Source organism: Lipotes vexillifer, unplaced genomic scaffold (genome assembly GCF_000442215.2).
Source record: "Lipotes vexillifer unplaced genomic scaffold, Lipotes_vexillifer_v1.1 scaffold1252, whole genome shotgun sequence".
Classification (NCBI taxonomy): Eukaryota; Metazoa; Chordata; class Mammalia; order Artiodactyla; family Lipotidae; genus Lipotes; species Lipotes vexillifer.
Window position 1 is genome coordinate 114,863 of NW_006771619.1, and position 7,027 is coordinate 121,889.

At 46.8% G+C, this 7,027-nt stretch overlaps 1 protein-coding gene across 1 annotated transcript in view; it reads right to left on the reverse strand.

Moving 5' to 3' along the window:
* The window catches only part of MMP28 (matrix metallopeptidase 28), a 21,016-nt gene that overhangs the window by 12,751 nt on the left and 1,238 nt on the right, over positions 1-7,027 (reverse strand). The gene's annotated exons all lie outside the window — the stretch shown is intronic.

A 7,027-nucleotide genomic window follows, 5' to 3' on the forward strand; every position in this document is an offset into this window, starting at 1 on the left:
AGGAATGCCTGGGGGAGACAGAAAGGTCAGCTTTCCCATGGTGTGGCACCCTTTCCCCTCTCTGGGTCTCCGAGGGCCCATGTCACATACATCACGCCCAGGCTCATCCCTTTTCCCAACAAGGTCTATGAGCTATAGCAGAAAGAGTCCTGGCATCAAAGTCAGAACCTGGACTCAGTTCTAGGCCAACAACAGACCAGCTGGATATAGTTCTTGGAAGCCAGTGGAAAGAAGTGTGTGACTCATTGCCCATCCCTATCAGCAGTCCTGCCCTTCAGGGGAATGATGCACTCAGCTCCCTGCTTGAACTTCTCACTCGTAAAGCCCCACCAATGGATTAAAAAAATCACCTCGGCTGCTGAATTCTTATACAGACACACATCGACTCTTCATTTTTACCCCTCCTTGCTGTGTTACCTATCCAGAAATAATTTTCTGTCTTCCTTGTTCTCTTCTTTGCTGTATTTCTTAACTCAGATCAACTCCAATCATAGCTGCTGCGTCAAGGAAAAGGCACAAGTTGGGAATGAAACCAGACACTAAGAGCCAGGACCGGCAAGCCTCTAAACTTTGCGAGTATTCCGCCTCCTTTTTGTGGATTTCGTTATATCTGTCTCCAGAGACCTCCACATCCTCTTCTCAATAAAGCCACTTTCCATAAGGAACCCTTATTCTAGACAAACTCTTTCCAAGTCCAATTTTATTGTTTTCCTGCGCTAACTTATTAGTATTTTAGCACTATTGTTTTCTTTTTTCCCTGTGCATAGGTACACCATTTGGGGATGCAAAATGGATTAAAGGAGTTCTAGGGACTTAGTCTGGAAGACTCTTTACTGCTCAACATAGTGTGGCATCATAGAATAGCCACAGGTCTTGGAATCAAGAATCTGTTCCCAACCATGACCCTGCTGGGTGGCCAGAGACAAACTACTTAACCTCTCTGAGCCTCTATTTCTTCACTCACAATGTGAGAACAGAAATAACCCCACAGGATTCTCAGAAGGATTAAATATAGCAATGTACATCTAGCATAGTTGTCTGGTATATAGTAAATGCTCAATAAACAGTTAATCAGGTCGATTTACCTTAGTGGGGAAATTAACAAGAGACTTTTGGAATGCCCCCCATCTATAAGACGGGAAGTGCTTTGAACAAGGCAGTTACACCTCTGTTATTCTAGGTGCTTTATCTCAGACTTGCCTCACCCCAGCCAGGTGCCTGGTTCTCTTCCATGCCTCCTCCCTCTCCCTTGGTGAGGATGGACGGAATGGCTTTCTAAAGGAAGTCAGCGAATTGTTTCCTTAGAAGAAATTTTGCTGAGTGAGTGACTTGGGAGAGACTGGGTCACAGGCTAACAGGCTGGCCCTCCCTGTGCCTCTCCCCGCAAACCCACCCAGCCCTTATCAGGGACTTGGCTCCGGTTCAGGAACTTGGAAGCCTTGGACAGAGGGGGAGGACAGGGGAAACTGACTAGCGGCGTCTCCTGTTTCCTGACTGGGCTGCCGTGCCTGGGACTTTGGCAGGCAAGGTGGGTGGAGGGCAGGATGGCGGTGGAGGCTTTTTTCAGGGGTCCATCAGAGGGGAAGTCCTGGGCTGACCTGTGGGTTTCAAGGCAGAGCTGAATTTCCAGAAAGCAGCGTAAGCAAGTATCCAGGACACCAGCCAAGAGACACCAAAAGAATGAGTAAAAGAAATGTTAAGAATTTGACACTTAATATTTCCATAAAAGCAACGAAGTGCTATAATGGGGGTTATCAGGACTTAAGAACTCCCTTATACTTATTCTGTGTTTACTATGCACATATCTTAAAACATTTTTAATTACAGGAAGGGGGCCCTTAATACTGAGTGTACTAAAGTTCTGTTGAGTGGAGGGAGACCCACATCCCGGGGTGACGAGGAGGCAGGGTTGAGATGCCCTCTGCTCCTGCAGCCCTCCCTAACCCTCTTCTGCTTGCCCATTTGCCATGCCTGTTTTCCCCTGCGAAGGTTAGAGAAATGCCCGTCTGCCTGGGAGAAAGAGCAGGGGTGTAGGGCAGGTGACAGTGTGGCAAAGGGATCCCAGGAGATGACACAGGATTGGGAGGGTGTCCTGTGCTCTCTCGGGGGCTCTCCGAGCTCCACCTGGGATCACCGCTGTCCCCCTTCATGGAAGCCGTGCCCAGGCTGCTCCTCTTTGCCTCACAGTTCAAACATCAGGTTTTCTCTCTGCCCTGTCCTCCACCCATCCTCTCTCCCATGGAGCCCAGGGCCGGAGCTGCATGGAGAGGAAGCTGGAGGGCTGTGCCCCTCCAGTGATTCACCTTGCTCAGGTCTGAAAGCTTGCGCCAACCTGCCTCACCCACTTGGTCAGGGCTGGGGCCACTTCCCTGGGGAGTCGCCTCTGCAAAGCCCTGGGGGTGGCTGTGGTGTTTGGGGAAAATGAAGACGGTTCTCCCCAGACCCAGAAAGCTGAGAGGCATCAGAATTCCGGGGGCTCTAGTCCTTCATCCGTCCTGACTTGTCCTGGGAGTGTGTGTAGAGCCCAGCCCATTCAGTGCCTGAAGGAAGGGGAAATTCTGGCCATTATTGAGCAGGGCTAGACTAGCAATGAGGTGTAGCAAAATGAATCCCGGAGCTCTGAGTCACTAACCCGGCAGGGCAAGAGCACTGCACTGAGTGTCTTGAGTTTTATTCTTGGTGCTGCTGTGAACTGTGTGTCCTTAAGCAAGTCCTGTGCCTCTCTGGGCCTCAGTTTCCTCTTTTATAAAATGGCGGGGCTGGATTAGAGCTAAGATCTACTCCAGCTCCTTCTCTTATTGTAGCCTTGTTTCTGCAACTGATTAGCTATGTGAACTATGGCAAAGCTATAATTATATATATATATATATATATATATATATAAAATTTTATATATATATAAAGCTGTGCCTCAAAATATAAAATGGGGGTAGGAATACTGTTCTATGTTTCTCACAGGAGTGTTGTGACAATCCAGCAAGAAGCTTTGGGAAAGCTTTATGATAGTTGCTCCATTAAAAACGTTATTTTTCCATTTATAGTCGCAGAGCCTCATTGCTGGAAGGGACCTTTGGTAGATTAGTCTAGGAGGGGTCAGCTTCCAGTCTCCTGTCCACAGTGTGGCTGTGACATCCTCCATATCAAAGAATTGCAGCAGCAAAAATGAAACCAAGAATTAAAAAATTGCAAAAGCTCATGCAGAAACCGTGTTGCTTCACCTATGATCTATTACTTCTCATATTACGTTTCATTATGATTCTAATCTTTCTATAGTGACTCTGTGTGATTGTGTTTATCACCTGATACACCTGTGGCATTATTAGCCAAGTCAAGACGCAGGGGATGGCAGCTGATGTTCTGCCTTGGCATGTCCCATAAATAAAAATATTTTCTGGTAATCAGGAGCACAGTGAGCTCTTGCCTATTGTAAAGCTTTTCAGGGTATCTCACCTTCTTTGAGCTTCACAATTAACTTGCAAGAACATAGGCAGGACACGTGTTGTTATTCCCATTTTAAAGATGAGGAAGGTAAATCTCAAGGGAGTATAGTGCTTCCTACTTGAATCTAAATCCTCTGACACCTATCCCAGGATGTTTTATTTCACATTTAAGCAAGTGACTCAGAGGCTTTAACACTGAAGGAGCAGGGTCCAAGCTGCTCTCACCACTGGGAGATGGCCCTCAAATATAAAAAAGGTAAAACTGGGGGTGTTTCTAGCTGGATCCCTTCTGTCTCCTCCACGAGCAGGCCCAGGGGTGGAGCAGAGGGAAGAAACTGCTCAGGCAGGGGACTCCAAAGAGGCTAGGATCACATCTCCCATGACAATCCACAGGGGCCCTCTGACAAGCCACAGGTATTCAATAGCACCCAAGTATGTTCTTCACAAAGACAAACATCTGCTTCCAGAAAGTATTGCTTTTGCTCTCTGACTTCTGAAACCTACTGAAGTTCTCAGGGCAGTGGGACAAGCTCCGCCCCTTTCCTTTATTTTGGGCAAAGACCTCCCCTTCCCTTCTGTCTGACTCCCTTCCTCTTTTCCTCCTTTCCCTTGCCCCTGGTCCCATATTCACAAAGTTCTGTCTAGGTATAACTTAGATACCTCTTACTGTAATCCCCGTGCCTTCTTTCATTCTCCATCTTTAAGGAAGTTGGAAAACATTAGCTGGCTAGTCTCCATCCAGATCCCATCTTGTATTTTTTTCTAATGCCAAATAACCAGACTGTATGGACCCATGGTCCTCACTGGGTGTGGGGCGAGGTTTAAGGCACAAAATAATGCCCTAACCAAGACTGTGTTTAGGAGGAGTTGTCCAACAATCTCTCCTTTCTATGTTCCTGCTTCCACCATCCAGCTTTTACTATTAATAGATGTCTTGGTTTTCAGACTGGCTTGGCAATTGCTTTTCCATCAACTTGTGGTCCTCTGGGACACTTCAGAGCCTCATCTGCACCCTATGAATCACTGAGCTGAGCTCTTGGGAAAGGCTTCCATGCCCGGGCTTCTGGGTTTCTGACTCACACAAAATAAAATGAATGGATCTGTGGTATGAGAAACAGACACTGCATCTGGTGGTGGATACTCCACAGAAGCTCCAGTGTCTCCCTGAAGAAACAAACTACTGGCACACTGGGAATAGCCGTGCAGATATGCATGATTACTGAGTGGAAGGCAGGTCCTGGACACATTGCCGGGTTGTGCTAAAGAAGGTCCAAGCAGTGCATTGTAGATAGATCTCTCGGGACAGTCTGTGTTGCCCAAGAACAGGATAGGGCCTGGCTGGGAATGGGAGGGGGGCCAGGGTGATGATGTCATTCATTAACTCTCAATCTTGCAACTCAGCAGCGGAGGCTGTTCCTGCTCACTAATGTTGTGAGCAGCTCTAGTTTTCCTAAGTGGGCAACAATGAACTTGTTCACAATGCAGCTTTGAAAGCAGTCAGTCCCCTGCCAGGCAAAGCCCACTCTGGAAAGTCCTCGATTTTATTTCTTTGTGTGCACACAGGGGACACATAGAGCCATGCATGCAGGGCACAGGAATACACACAGAGACATCCAGATAGACAGACATGGACATAGGTAGATGAAATGTATACACACATACACACAGAGGCAAAGGCGTACAAACATACCAAAGTTAAAGAACGTTAGTGCTGGAGAGAATCTTAAAAATCATTTAAGAAATTTAACTCCCTTATTTTACAGAAGAGGAATCTGCTGACTGGAGAAGGGAAAAGCCAAGCTTAAGATCACACAGCTGTTTTACTATTTCTTTCTTTCCATCTCCTGAACTTTGACCTTTGTCTATGAGCTCAGCAGGACTGCTGTGCTTTGTTTGGGGTCTGGCTCCCTGCACTGCGGTCGGGGAAATGAACCGGAGCAAAGAGCTTGGGTGATCAGGGGGCTCACTTTGTGCAGGCTCCTTTCTGTGGATGGTTGTATTTCCCTAAGTGATCACAACATCTCTCATCCTCACGCTCTCCTTACGTGGGGTCTGTGTTCCCACCCCTTGACCTGGAGTTTGTGACTCCAGACAGTGGAGTACAGCAGAAGTGAGGCTATGCAACTTCCTAGTCTAAGTCACAAAGAGATACAACTTCTGCATCTCTCACTCTCTTCTCTCTCTCTTCTCTCTCTCTCTCTCTCTCTCTCTCTGCTCTCAGCTTGGAGACCCAACCACCATGTTTGGAGGCAGGCCAAACTAGCCCACATGCAGAGACCATGTGGATAGGCCCACACGGAGAAGAACTGAGGCCCCCAGCTGACAGCCAGTGTCAACTGCCAGAGAGGTGAGTAAACAGCCTTCAGATGGTTCCATCCCCAGACACTGCAGAGCAGAGACAAGCTGCCTTTATGTGCCCTGTTTGAAATTCTAACCCACAATATCCATGGACATCATACATGGTTCTTTTACTTCACTGAATTTTGAAGTAATTTTAATGTAGCCATAGTAACTGCAACACCATCTCTTAAGAATTATAGCCCTGTTGTCAAATGCTGAAAATTGTTGTCTTACATACTTTGTCCTGTATTACTGTTCTAGGAGAGCTAGTCACCAAGCCAGGACTTTAATTTGAAGCTCTGTTTTCTAAAAAAACAAGAACAACATTGAGAGCAACTTCTTTTGATAGACTGCTTTCTACATACTAGGTACCGTGCTGAGCCTAGAATGTATTTCACATACATTATCTCATGAAACCACACCAAAATCTTGTGAAATAGGCATTACTAACCTCCATAGAAGAAAACTGAGGCTCAGAGAGGTTAAATAATTTACTGATGGTTTGCGCACAGGTCTGCCTGACACTGAAGCCCATGCAATTGACCATATACAGAAACACATATAGACATACCGACACAGACACACAATTTGCATATATATATGCATATAGGGACACACCCCCATTACATATTTCCAGAGTTCTTTATGCTTTTAAAATATTTCCTGCTCTCAGAGGTAAAAAAATCCCCTTCCCCCAGTTATGTTAAATAGATGGAAAGAGACTTAATCGGCTAGATATTACATTTCCCAAGCACACCCCAAGATGAAATTCTCTCCATCTGGGGCCACCGCAGGCATGGGCGGCAGAGATAGGGTCTCTGTTCTCTCGCCAAGGATTGCCTGGGACCCGGACCTGGGGGGAGGTGGGATGGAACTCTTAACAAGACTTGGCTTGGTACACAGAAGCCTTCTCCTGGGGCCAGGAGGACTTTGCACTTGATGTTGTAAGACTCTAAATTCAGAGAAACAAAGTGATTCCCGAATGTGCAAAAGCAGAGAGCACAGAGCAAGAGATTAGTGCTTAGATGGGGAGGGAGTGAAGGAGTTGGAGAGAGGACCCCCTTGTGGAAGCAGGGTCATTTTCAAATACTCCAGGGCAGTAATGGGAAAGGGCTGGTGGAAGGAAGTGTGGTTCAGAGGCGGTCCTCCTCATTTTGCAGGGTTCTTAAATTCAGCATGTCTCTCTCTTCTAGGGGAGGGGAGTGGGGATACTGAGAAGCTCACAACTGGCAGTTTTACAGCAGGAA